General features: G+C 35.4%; 1 protein-coding gene and 1 long non-coding RNA gene across 2 annotated transcripts in view; one reads left to right on the top strand and one right to left on the bottom strand.

Moving 5' to 3' along the window:
- The window catches only part of aop (ETS variant transcription factor anterior open), a 50,496-nt gene that overhangs the window by 9,094 nt on the left and 26,749 nt on the right, over window positions 1-14,653 (top strand). The gene's annotated exons all lie outside the window — the stretch shown is intronic.
- The window catches only part of LOC148954980 (uncharacterized), a 147,894-nt gene continuing 147,627 nt past the window's right edge, over window positions 14,387-14,653 (bottom strand). The window contains exon 4 of the long non-coding RNA XR_016142772.1: window positions 14,387-14,445. This is a non-coding gene — a long non-coding RNA (uncharacterized LOC148954980). The remainder of the gene's footprint in view (window positions 14,446-14,653) is intronic.

Below are 14,653 nucleotides of genomic sequence, written 5' to 3'. Positions count from 1 at the left end.
GTTCAGGGTTTGTGTTATAGGTCCACGTCCCGGGGCGGTGGGAGGGAGTAGGGGCAATTAATACCGTTAGGAATGTTCTAAAAAGCCTCCGGATAGATTGAAAGTTATTGCCTATTAATGAACCTTCCTGGCATTTTAGAATTCCCCTTTAGAATAGTCAGCCACCCTAGGACATCAAATATGCGCTCATATTTTGGGTCACGTGTCCAAATTTTAAAGTGGCACATTTTATTGTTTGATGGATCAAAAAGCAAACCTTCTGGTACTCCAAAGCTTTCTGGGGGATGGGGCGATATGAAAGTGTTTTCCAAAGCTTTTTGAGGAGGGAAAGGAATAAAAGCAATCTTGACTTGGGGACTATAACTCTAGTCAGATGACTGGATGGTCTTTAAACAGGACATTTTGCACCAAATTCGTTGGGAATTTTCAAGAAACTTTTACATTTCCTGTGTTCGTCGGGGATTTTCAGGAAACTTTTACATTTCCTATGTCCAGGAATGTGTCCTTTGTTAGTTGAGAAATACTTGAGAGGGAAAATCACAAAAATATCGGTTTTCTTTGGTAGTAGTTTCAATTATTTCAATAGATGGCATAAATTCGTACACAGACGTATCCCAAAAATCATAGGGTTTTTGAGTTTTCCCATAATTTCCTGTATTACAAATCCTCCTGTATTGAGTGACACGATTTGTGTATGACCGTAGCTTCACTTTAAGTGTATTTGTGTATGTAAATTTTGATAAACAGGTACTAACTGCGACCAAGTTCCCCCTCCTCTTCGCAAAACGTCTTGCAAAAATAAAAGATGCCAAAAAAAATTACTAACAATTTTGAATTCATCTACATACTTTATTTTGAATATGTTGGTATATCAAACAGTTCGTGGTAACAAACTGTAAGTAAGGAGCAACCCGGCTAAATAGTAACCGAAACTCTAAAAATTGGAATTTTGATACCGATAGATACATCAAAAGAATTAGAGTTTTATGCTGATTTCAAATATACTAGTTTCATCAAGTTTAGTCTTACCCATCGAAAGTCACGCGCCTGAGAAAATCCCACGCTCATTTTTTTTCCCCAAGTCACCAAATCAACATTTTGAGATAGCCATTTTGTTCAGCATGGTCGGAAAATACAATAACTATGTATTTGACGATTAATTAATCCTCCACAGGCCCCGGGGGAAGGTCTGCACGTTATGAACTTTGCCCAATGTTTACCTATAGTATTGGTTATTGGGAAGTATACATAAGTTTTCAGGGGGAATTTTTTCTGGTAGTTGGGGGGTGGAGGTGGATCGGGGGTTACATTGGAGAATCTTTCCTTGGAGAAAGTTTTCATGGGGGAAGGGACATTGCTATCAAGGGGGCGTTGGATTTTCCAGCATTATTAAAAAAAAACGATTAGAAATTAAATACAAGTAAGGAGCAACATCAAAACTTAAAACGAACGGAAATTATTACGTATATGATTAGGTTCGCCCCTTAGTCATTACCTTGCTCTTTACGCTAATTTTTTTTTTGCTTTCATCAGAGCTATTTATTTTAATTAACGGCCTTTGTTGTTAATGGGTCATTCTTAAAGAATTGGAACAAAATTTGAACTTTAGCGTAAAGAGCGAGGTATTGACTAAAGGACGAACTCCCTAATATACGTAACACAAATATACGAATATAGAAGTTCGTTACGTAAGTTAAGTCAGAACAAAATTTCGAGAAAGCCATTTAGCCAAAAATAAAGTAAAATTAATATTCAAATTTCGTTTTAATTATTCATGCACGGTGAGCTAAAATCAAAGCTGCATTAATTCAAAAATGTTCAGAAAATAAATAAAAAAAACAAGTTTTTTTCAACTGAAAGTAAGGAGCGACGTTAAAACTTACGAACGGAAATTATTCCGTATATGAAAGGGGCCTCCTTAACGCCTCGCTCTTTACGCTGAAGTTTGATTCTGTCTCACAACTTCATTTTTTTAAACAATAAAATACTTTAGCGTAAAGAGTGAAGCGTTGAGGAGGGGACAGCCCTTTTCATATACGGAATAATTTTGTTCGTAAGTTTTAATGTCGCTCCTTACTTTCAGTTGAAAAAAAACTTCTTTTTTTTTAATTTAATAAATATGTTAAAAATGTGGAAATAAATTCTAAACATCTGAAAAATCAGAATGATCACAAAAGTCGAATGATGACAATTTGAATTCAAATGCGGACATCAGTAGACTGCATTTTTTTATTTTCAGTTATTATTAACAGGGCTGTAGCAACAAAAACATGAATGAAAAGAAACATCTTCGTATTATAGGTCATTCTCAATGGCTGGGCTGTAGCAACAGCTGGGCAACAACAATTAACTGGGCTGTAGCAACAAAACATGAATGAAAAGAAACATCTTCGTATTATAGGTCATTCTCAATCATGCTCTTAGTCCTCTAATACAGGGGCGCTAATTGGTTTTATTTTAGTTTTCCTGTTTTCATTATTTTTAACTGAGCGGATCGAATTTAGATACTCCTTTTTTTTCCTTATGGAAACGAACCCTTCCTGGTGGATCCTATTTTAGGCCCACTTATATTATTTTTATTGTCTATTTTTATCGTTCTGGCTTCTGTTTCTTCCTTATACATATCGTTCTTGTTTAGTTTCATCGAAACGCGATTTGAATTTGAATTATTCTGTCTTCCTAGTGCCGCCACTACCTGGAATTTTGCTCGTAAATCTAATCACTTGTGGGTTTTATGGATTTTAATTCGGCATTCTAGTTCTATTGATAACCATCACCCGGTACTTTTTTGGTGGGGGGGGGGGGGCTGCGGAAATGTGAGTACCTTAGAATCAATTTCAGTGTACGCGCCTGCAGAAAAGGTTTAGTATCGTATTAGAACCGATCTTAGACTCTTGGCATAACGTCTTGTTCATTATCGGGGCGCAGCCCATCGAGCAGCCACATAAGCAGATATTTCTTCGTGGCTCAGGGTAAAAACTAGCGAATTATATGAAAATGTATATGAAATTACAGACTGATCGTTATCATCTTCTGATATCGAAATGAGTCCTACGTGAAGCAGTTTTTAAATCCATTTTTAGTATTCAAATATATGAACAATAGTCTAGAAACGTGATTCCCAATGTGGGGCGCAGGCCCCACCGGTGGGACGTGGCAATATTTTGGTGGGTCATAGACAGGACGTGCACCCTTCGGCTGACAACTTCATAGCATTAATTAAAAAAAAATACATTTTTCATGTGAATGACTTCACATTCGTATATATTTAAAGAGCAAAAAAGATACATGCTAGTATTGCAATGACGTCATACATAATAAAATGTATGACGTCAATGTATGGCAGTATTTTTCATTAGCATAAAATATACCTAGGGGACGACCCGAAAAACGATACCAAGTTAATGCCTTTTAAGCTTCCTTCAGGTGAATATAAAATTTTGAATTGCATAATTTGAATATCAAAGAGGGAGGCATCAGAATTTAAGAAATGCCAAGGTGGGGCATTACCCAAAATCGGTTGAGAACCAAGAATCTAAGAAATTTTTAAATAAGGATCTAAAACTGGTTGAATTGCTTTTGTGTTTATTTGAACCACAAGAGTACATTATTGCAGTTTCTCTCAAACTGTAGATTGTTAGGACTTTGCGAATGGTAGACGGTAAAATAACAAGTTTGTGCAAATTTAATGTCAGAACCAATATGAATGCATACAGTGGGAATATTGGGTTCGAAGGTTTGATAAAAAGGAGTTTTTTGTTAGGTTCGGGGAAATTGGTATTTAGTTATAAAAGAGAAGTACAATTTTTTTTTATCAAAAAGAATTTAATAAGTATCATCACTGCGAAAGAAAATGTCCGTGTAAATGAGCTCTATCCAAAATGCGAAAAATTGAGCACAGATTTGTAGAGTTTAGATGTCCTAATGAGCACGTTGAAACTTTTTCCGGTTTTGAAATAAATCTAAAATACATCTAAGAAATTCAAAGAATGGACTAGTGCGTCCCTTTCCTTTGGTTGAATCAAGTAGATTTTCTAGATAACATTTGCATGAATGGCAGTTCTAATCCTGGTAACGGTTGCATATTTAAAATCAACATAAAAGGTAGAAAATTTTAGATTATGTATCCACCCCCTCCAAACATCCCCCTTCCACCATACTATCCATCAATTTTTAAATACCGCTATAAATGTTTAATTTGCCTTACGATGGAACGAATGGTACATCACCGTTCAAATGAAAAATACATATTTGGTGCCATGTTTCTACTTGGTTTCTTCCATTTGGCTGCCGAGCCACTCTATTGCTACCTAGAAGTCCTTTATAGATACTGAAAGTGATGCATTTCTGAACTCACTTATGTTTTGGTTGGGAGCTTTTGTCACATGCCCCACCAAATTTTGAATGTTTACGGTACTCTTCTCAAATACAGACAGGGTTGCCACTCAGAAGGTTTTTTTGTGCCACTTTGGGTGGCATAATAGTGTCAATTTCGTATAAAAAGTGTCATTTCCTCAAACACAGGACTCGCGAAAGAAAGACCGCATCGAAATATCGAAGCCGGTATCGACAAACAGATTTCCGCGGCATTGTGAGATATTGCTCAGTTCGTGACAAAGATTTAAGCGTTAGTTTTTTGGGGTTTAGGGGACTTAAAGGTAGCTAGGTTAGATTGGGTTACGTATTTAATATATGCAATGCTTTACCCCCACCCCCCTAATATGCAAATATATAGGCTACCCCAAATTTGTTCATAAACTATTATATTTTCACCCTATTTTTTTTATTTCATTAGCATTCACCAAACTTCACTTCTTGCATTTATCCTGTATTTGAGAAGAGTACCATTTTTACTATTTCCTCGATATAGGCTACTCTTCTTTTATGGTACTTGTGTATTATCCCGAACACACTCAAGGAGTGAAGTTAGGTTAATCATAATGAAATACGCAAAAAATGATGAAATATAACACTTTAGTAACAAAATTATGGAAACTACAACAAAGAATCATGAAAAGCAGGTCGCCAAGACAAACTTCTCGAGTGTGTTCGGCATAATACACAAATACCGCCTTTATATTATCTATCCCATTTCAAAAATTAGTTGATGCGTTCGTGTCAGCATATCTAAAATATGGATACAATAACAGGGAAATCCACATCTGTTACATTTTAGCTATTAAAAATGCAAATTAAATCTCTTGATTCTACACAAAGCAAAAAGTCTCCATCCAAGAAGCCATTAACCACTGTGAATATATTCGTCATTTCGTCCGTCAAGGATGTTTAAACATCAAGAGTCCGGAAGTAATACAAAGATGGTAATATAACCACAGATGACTGTATTTACTGACTGTAAGCCAAAACCGAGAAAATAAAAAAAGAAACATGTTCTGCTGCGTTTCCTACTCACGAAAACTGGGGGCCGTGACGATTTTACGGTGTACTTGGGGTCGGTGCTTCTTCCGGTCTGAATACTTTTACGTTTCATCGAGATTTTCAGATGGCATTTGGTTTCTTTGAGGTTTATATTATTGGCTAGCTGTTCCGTTAAAGATATGCGATAGATTTTTGAAGTTAAACCATTTGTGACTGATACAGCAGATGTGCTGCGATTTTTTTTTTTTTTATTTCTATCTAGGTCACACTGATATAGGTAAAAGAATGTCAGGAAAAAGGAAAGTGTTATCTGTTTTCCACTGTCCTTTCGGGTGCAACAGTCCCCTTTCTTTGATTTTTCCTTTAATTTATCTCATTTCTATATAATTTTCCTATTTTCTCGCAATTTCTTTAATTTGGGGAGCCTGCGTGTGAGCCTGATCATTTCCCATTTTTGTTTTTTTTAAGAAAAATCAAGTTTTTGCCACTTATAAAGAATCGGGAGCCCCCTGCTCTCCTATCAGAAAAACAGCTTTGTGGAATGTTATCTGCATTCAAAGATGGATCCAAGGGGCAGTAAATGTTTTCATGTTGATGTCTTTAGTACTTTAAGTGACAAATGCAGCAGACAAACCTTTCCGACTAAGCTTTCATATTGAATTATCTAACACTGAATAAAGAGTTTTACCTTTAACACGGCAAGATCACGCCATTGGACTTGACAATCCGTACTGACGGTGCTAATCCCTGTTTTATGGCCCTTGAGCCACGAATTGCAATGAGGGGTTGGGGACAGCCATCCTGTGCTTTCGTAAATTCTTCCTGTTTACCTTTCCCAGATTTATCCAGGTCCATTTGGAGCTGGGTCGACTATGGCTGGCAGATTCACGCCACCGAACCTCGTTTTAAAACAAATAACCAGCGAGAAAAGAACTTGAACCCCTGTTCTTTATATATATCATTTATATTTATATATATAATTTTACCTATATTTTCTTTTCTTCTCCTTCGTATGTAAGTGATCATTTAAAATTTTCTATTGTAATATTGTAGGTGTATCTAATGAAGAATAAATCTTATCTAAAGTTCAGAGTGCTAACCACTCGGCTAGGACACCATCTAACACCGAATACGCTTAAGAATATACAAAAAAAAATTGCGTAAGCAGTATCTTTTGAATCCCTTTAAACAGATTATTAAAGAGGACCTTTAAATCCCCGCTTATAGGGAATTCCTTCCGGTTTCAAATAACTGGTGGTTAAACGGTTATCCCGTATTTAAGGCTCCGAACAATGATTAGACCTTTTAAACAAGTTTAACGTTTGTTGGAGTTGTGGTTTCGTCTTTCTTTACAATATATGAAAAGAATGAACCCGGAGAATTTCATTTGTAAGTCCCTCAAACAACGGCACAAGAAAAGAACGGCTTTTGTTATACTTTTATATGCTTTTACTGTACAAAAAAAATGTCCACTTGTGAAAAATATATTTCATTGAGGATTATTTATGAGACTAGATATTAGGAAAGTCAGCATATCCAACTATGCAAGTATCACCTTCCAGTGTTTACATTGTAAGTAAAGCTGTGTTTCCATTTCGTGTTTTTGACAAACTGTAAAGTAAATCGAGTTAACTTGTTTTTACGTAAATTCAATGTTTTTAATATTTCTAGTTGTTATTCATATAAGGATACCTTGAAACAGCACATGGTCCACGCTATTAAATTGTGCTATAAACTTTCCCTTAAGGGGTGTCTTAATAGACGTAATAGGGGCTTTAAGGATTCTAAACCTGAGACTTGTAAAAAAAAATTGCACGCAGACCAATGGTTTGCTTAGTACAGGTAACGATCTCCTGATTCTCTGCTCTTGGTCGTCAGGACTTTGCGTTGTTGGGGGCATTTCATCCGACGCTTCCAGTGAGCTTCCTGGAGTCACTCTACTAGCCCATGTCAAGCTCACGTCCTGGAAAACTTCCGCATAAATTGAAGAGAGCAGATTTTGTCTTATTTTAATCTATGTTTAAGTCGATTATGAATATACTATGCCGTACCTTTCTTTGTTAGACATTTCCTTCGCTAGTTTCTTTGTTTTCTTCCTCCTTTCAGTAAATTTAAGATCATTAGAAAAGACCACGCCTTCTTCTCCTTCCGAACGTGTAACATAATTTGCTTCGATGCATAGATTGATAAAAAATTAAGGTGTTCCACTTTGTGGCGTTATTAACACTGTTCATCTTTTTTCCTCTTATTCCCCACAAATGCAGGGCCCTTAAGACGGTTCAGAACCCTAAACAAGTATTCTTCTTAATTCAACTTATCTAAATCTCCAAGATAGCCCTTGAAACCCATAGAACCTCACCACTGGGTCCAATGGCAAATGGGTTTCCCCACAAAAAGTGCGAAAAGGATAAAATAAAAGTAACGGCATCTCATCTCTCCAAGAACTGTACAGTAACGTCGTCTCCTCTTTAGGAAAAACGTGAGAGCATACGAAAATTCAAATATTTCTGCCTGAATTTGCAGTTTTTACACCCCTTTCCCGGTAAATAACTTAAATTCCATGAAGTTTAAGCCCTTTGTTTGTGAATAAAATTGAAAAGAGTTAAGTGTTAATTAACAGAGAACTTGCTATTACGGACGCATATAAAGGTAGCCATACTCACTTTATGATATATTCGTATAAATAAGCATACTTAATCATTTTTTAGCATTTGCATAGAAAGGTATGAAGTGACGGATTTATTTTCACACCACCTGTATGAAAATTAGGCATATCCTGGAAACCCGCATATCTTTGAATATAATGGTAGGAAATAAGAAAACCTTTACTTCCTTTCATTGAAACTTGCCCGCAAAAAAAAGAACTAAAATTGAGGATGCGGATTGACATTTTGGAGCAAAGTTCTAGCCGCAAAATAACGATCTTTGAACTCACATTGATTTCAACTTCCGCTTTTTTAAATGTCACTTTCTTTAGGAGCATTTTATGAATAATGATGAAGTCAGTTTGACATGCCCAAAATATATTAATATAAAATTTGTTACTGGTGTTTTGCTAATTCTAACCTTAAATTTATCAGTGATAACGAAATTGTTGGCTCTTCAAACGATAAACGGTAAAAAATCTTAAAAAATAAGTCAGAACATGTTCTGTGGTTTGAACTATGTCGCTTAGCGGATAAGAGTTCCTAGGATTAAAAAAAAGCTTTTTCAATGGCTTTGTTTCACTTGTTAAGAGTGAAGTGGAGAACCATCAAGTGACGTCGCTTTTTCCATAAGTACGTCATAATGTCGTCAACATTTGTCCATAAGTACCTGCATACACATGCGAAGTTATGCAGAATCGAACCTGTGCACATCTTGACAAATAAGTTTAAGCATGCACAACCGAAAATTTGGGCTTCATCAGCGGATTTCTAAATGTAGCCTCTAAAACTATCAAAAATTGTGATCTGAGACTGAAAATTCTCCAAGTCTGGGAGAACTTGGATCCATATATGGGAGTTCTACTCCTCCGTTATTCCTTTCTTTAATTGTAAATATTTCATTTTGACAGTTAATTTGACAAGGATTTTAATTGCTTTGATTTTAAATTATTTGACTTAGAATACCAACTCGGCATTTTTTTCTGTTTTAGTCTGTGATTACGTTTTATCCCCCACCCTTTATGTTTTTCGATTAATCGCTTAAAGTTCATTTTAGTTATTGGACTTGTAATTCTTTTTTTCGCGTTAAATTCTTATTAACCATTTTATGCTTGATTGGCGTTTCTTTTAATTTTATATTGCTGTATTATTTGTTCCTTTGTTTTGCTTTTTCTTTTTGGACATATGAAGCGAATTCGACTCTATTAGAGCTTGTGATAGCCTTTTTAAAATGAATATTATCTTATCCCTTATCTTATTCAGATATACCCATTAGAAATCGTTGTCGCAGTGATTGATCTGAGGGGGGAGGTGAGTAAAAAGCAAGCAAATGATAAAATCAAATAAAAAAGGAGAATATTGAATTTTCTAGTCTTGATGTTTAGAAAAGGGGCGAGTTCCGGAGACTGTGTATTATTATTAGTGGTACTTTCCCATTATATGGGCACTACGGCTATAGACAGTCGACTGAATGCAGTGATGGGGACTCGTAAAGCGGGTAATTGTTATCTTGATCGAAGAGAGTGTTTTCTCATTGAATTTACAATATTTAAACTGTTGTTTTTTGGGGTTTAGGGAGAGAAAAAGGTACCTAGGTTAGGTTACGTGTTTAGTATATGCAATAATTTACGAACCCCACCCCACCCCCCGAATGTGCAAATATATAGCCCAAATTTGTTTATAAACTAATATATATACATCCTATTTTATTTCATTATCATTAACCAAACTTGACTTTTTAGAAGTGCCCATATAATGGGAAAGTACATTATTTGTTTACGAAAAATTTCTTAGCTTATTTGTCTACCTCAAATATCAAGGGCAACACCTTCCCTCAACAGTGACATTACCAGAAATAGTTTTTTATGTTAAGATTGAAAAAAGAAAGTCCCCATATTTGATATAAACAGTGCAGATTAATGTGCATCAAACAAAATGTCACAAAAGCAGGAAATACGACATTCGCAAATCAACCCTTAATACAGGTACCACGGCCATTGTTACCTGTTCCGTTTTCCCATGTAACCCAACCGTACCTTGAATCGATTCCTTACCTTTCCATTGTAACTATTCAAAGTTAGATTAGCGTGAAATATTGCTGCCAAGAGGCATTGTAAACTACATGAATTATATTCATCCATTGGACTAGGCTATCTGTTGGAGGATATCTGTGAATTTGTCTTTTTCATCTTTTCTGAAAAAAGAGAAAAGCACACATTGCCGCTTTGACTGAATAGCAGGTGTCGAATAAATTACAAGGGGGATTAACCAGATGATAAATGGATGATGAAAAAGAACTACGTGACTTTGTCAATTAGCTTAAAACATAAAATGTAGTAGACGTAGGTACTTCTCTACTTGTCGTCTCGTTGAGTTCTCACTGCAACGCTGTAATTACATCTATAACGTGCAAAATATATAAAACTCACTATGGCTTCCGCTCACTGATTTCTTTTCCACCGCAGGGCCGAGTTCCGTTCACTGGGATAGCCTTGACAATTTTTGACCAGTGCTGGTACCACCGCAGTGTGGCGCCGTGACCCATGAAATTTAAGGTGGAAATTCATGAAAATTTAAGGGGAGGGAAAATTATTTGGTACTGGTGCGTTATATGGGCCTTTACAAGGAGAAACCAGTCACGAAAAACCCACCAGACGGGTTAGTTAATACAATAGGCCGCTATAGAGTAATGCAGTGCAAAGCGTGGTTTCATTGCGTTTAATATTATAATGTTGTTTTTAGGGGTTTAGTGGGGGAAGATACCTAGCTTAGGTTACGTATTTAATATATGCTATGCTTTACCCCCTCCCCCAATGTGCAAATATATAGTCCAAATTTGTTTATAAACTATTATATATTCATCCAATTTTATTTTATTTCATTAGCATTAACCAAACTTGACTTTTTAGAAAGGCCCATATAATGCACAAGTACCATTTATTTTTCAAAATTTGCTTTTTTACGAAAGTAACCCCCAAAAATGTATTTTGAAATAAGGTAGTAGTTTAAAGCAATCCAATTTCTAAAATCCACGGGAAAGCCCCCCTGGTATAACCTGTAAAATTAAACACGATCAGTTAAACCGGAGACTGAAGATCCAGAGACTGCAGCCATATTCTGCTTGTAGAAATTGCTGCATGCTGAATTGTACTTGTCCCCTTGTGCAAGACTAAAGAATGTTTGCTCCCAGTGAGTATGTGAAGGTGTACGTGTGCTGGAATACAACATAGATCGCTATATTTAGTATTGATTTCATGATTCATATAGTTGTTACAAGTCTTTATGCAGTGTCGACCTCCGGACTTCACGCCTGGAAGTCTTTATCAACGAAAAAAACAGATAAAAAATAAGACAAAACAAATGAAATGAATTAAGCTAAATTAAACAAAACGTATAAAGGAAAGGACAATAAGAACAATGAACGATGCTCACATCTTAATAACTTCCAATTTTGATATTTGAAGTTATTAAGATCTGAGTTTTGTTTACTGTTTTTTCTTTTTCATTGATAAAGGCTTCCAGATGTGCAGTCGAAATATTTGGATCTTTCTTATTGAAAGTTTGTGGCCTTTTTTGTTTTTTTTTTACTGCTTTGTTTAAAATATTATGCCTGTTTTCACTAAATTTTTCATTTTTTAAATTCTCTAAATGGAAACGCAGTGTGGTCTAAAAAACTATTTATATATTCAGTATTCAGCCAAGTAAACAAAGGACGAATTGTTACAAAAAACATAAACTGTTCCTTGTAATATTTATTTATGGCTACCCCCTTGAAAAAATATTACATACGTGCCCCCTGTACACATGTAAATTCAAAAACAATTATTAGTCCAGACTCATGTCCAATTGCACTTTGTAATTCCATTTATCGGATTCAGAAAAAAAGCCATCATATTGTCTTGTAAGGCACTGGCTGAGAAAAATCATTTGAAAGTTACAAGCTAAGGCTGCGAGATAAATAAAATATGAGGCAAAAATACATTTACATAGGAAACCTTTCCCTTGATTATGGTCTAACATTTCATTTGTATCAATGATGTATTATTTTTACCGGGCCTATATGGATTTTTATAAGTTTTCAAGCAATTTTTAAGTTCTGACAACACTCGGAAATCTATTCCGGGTACGCTCGTACGGGGTACTACCATTTCGGCGAACCGTCACAAGCACGAAACGTCATAACATCGAACCGTAAGAACCACGAACCGTCAAAAAAACTAAAATAAATATAAGTTTATATAATAGTAAAAAGTATATAATAGTTTATAAACAAAATTCGGCTATATATTTGCACATCAGTGGGGTGGGGGTAAAGCATAGCATATATTAAATACATAACCTAACCTAGGTACCTTTTCCCCCTAAACCCCAAAAAACAAATGTTTGAAAATTTTCGATGTTATGACGGTTCGAGGTTCTGACATGGATTTTTTTGTCGGTGTTATGACGGATTTTGTACTGCTCCTGACATTCCTGCTCCTGATGGTTCGATGTTATGACGGTTCGAGGTTCTGACATGGATTTTTTTGTCGGTGTTATGACGGATTTTGTACTGCTCCTGACATTCCTGCTCCTGATGGTTCGATGTTATGACGCCTTACCCATTTGTAGTCGGTAGATTCGACATGAGCACAAAAACCATTCAGATTATGTGCAAAAATTGTGTCAAGGAGGTTTTATTTTTTTGGCCTGGCTCCCAGACAATGAGATTATTTTTCTTTGAGTTATTTCTGAGGAAATTTTCATAAACAGCGATATGGAATTCAAACATCCCGGAAAAAAAAAATCATGCAAAAGCAGTAAAAAAAAACGAATCAAGTTTTCTTAAAATTTGTACTTCGAAAACAGCTTGGGAAGACCGTAATGTACGTACAATAGGTTTTTCTTGTTTTTGATCAAATTCGTCAATATAATGCTTCCTAATTGGTTCTGAAACAAGAGAACAAAATGTTTTTTTATATAAAATTTGAAGCCACATTAAAACTCAAAACGAGCAAAAATAACCTTGAACGGGTGGGGTTTGTTGTTCAGCCCCCACTCATTACGTTCATTTGGCTGCTTCCTTTATACTAAAAAAACTTGTATATGACATTTCTGCTGAGAACATTGAAATGATTTCCCTTTTTTAAAACCAATAGATTATTTTTAGTTACTAATGAGAGTAAATTTTCACTCTAATTAAGCTAAAGACATGCTATTTTCTCTCCATCTTGCGGGCTGTATCAGCCTTATCATTAGCGTTCGCTAATGTCAAAAAACGAAACTATTGGAATTAAATGGAAAATGATAAAAATTATAGGAACAAATTTAAGATTTGTAGGTTTGTGGGATGGGTCCAAAGGTCCTAACCTGGAGTTATGCCAGGATTAAATATGGCCCTGGGAATCCGCTCAAGGCAATGATCGTAGTTTTGTGAGACACAAGTGATCGTAGTCACTCGTAAGTAGCATTTCTAGATTTGTCTAAAATTTGTTTTGCTATTATTAGTAGCAGGTGTTTGCAAAAGAAAGATTCGCATAGGCGTCCAAGATATGAAAAAATACAATTTTGGTATATCGCAAGTTCAGATTTCCAACTATTTTGTTAGTGGGAAAATAGGACTTAACCCTTTCTGGAAATAGTGAGGAACTTCTAGATGTCAAACCAAACCAAAATATAGATAAGACTAGGTATACGCTTTATAGAGACAAATAAAAGTCGGGCTTACGGTGCGACTAAATAAAAATAGGCCTTAAGCCTTTTATTTCAGCATGGAAAATCCCTTGTCTTAGAGATTTGTTTATTTTTCCTTTCAAAGAAGGTTGGGTTATTTCAACAAGTTGTCGAGCGAGCAACCCGAGGGGATTTCAAGTGCTCAGGAAACGCACATCCTGAGTCGACTTGTAGGAAGTTGAAACCTTATCACCTTGCTTCAAGGCAATTCTTTGGAAGAGTTATTTAGACTCAAAATGAAACAGGTGCTTAATTTTAGGGCATGATTATAACAGGATGTTTTTATTGTTGTTTGCGATTTATGTAAATTAAAGTGATTTGTTTGACTACCATATATAAAAGGGATCTGTACTTTGGCTGGAAAACATTCACTATGATAAAGGTGCTAGAATTTATCTGAATATGAGTTGGAGGGGATTACTTCCCCCACTGTATGGGTTCTGTCCCTTTTAGGTCTTGTAAAAAAAAAAAAAAATCTAATGAAGAACCTGAAGAAAAATATTTGAGAAACTGAATAGAATCTAAATAAAATGAATAAATATGCTATAGGAAACAAATGTCTAATGAAAAAGAGAAAACGCACACAAAACTAAAACTAAAAACACACCTGACCAGTCTTAGTGACGGACCAAACTAGTAATTGCCATGAGGGACCATTTGGGATTTTGGACTTATTTTTAACTTCTGGAAAACAGTTATAAAGTGAGGCCTAAAATCGACAAATTAATGAAAATACAACACATTTGATTCACGAAACACTTCAAAAACAACAACAAAAATAATATCATCCTTGACTTAAAAGAAAAAAACTGTTCAGATTCAACTTAAGCTCCTTTTCAGAGGCCCTAGTGAACATAATTTACGACAAATTTTATGATTATTTTCGTATAAGAGTTTATAGAAACTTATTGCGACTA

Source organism: Artemia sp. Qi Xiang Cuo, chromosome 2 (assembly GCF_049724085.1).
Source record: "Artemia sp. Qi Xiang Cuo chromosome 2, ASM4972408v1, whole genome shotgun sequence".
Lineage (NCBI taxonomy): Eukaryota > Metazoa > Arthropoda > Branchiopoda > Anostraca > Artemiidae > Artemia > Artemia sp. Qi Xiang Cuo.
Note: the sequence above shows the minus strand (reverse complement) of the source record. Positions and strands in the feature narration are given on the sequence as shown.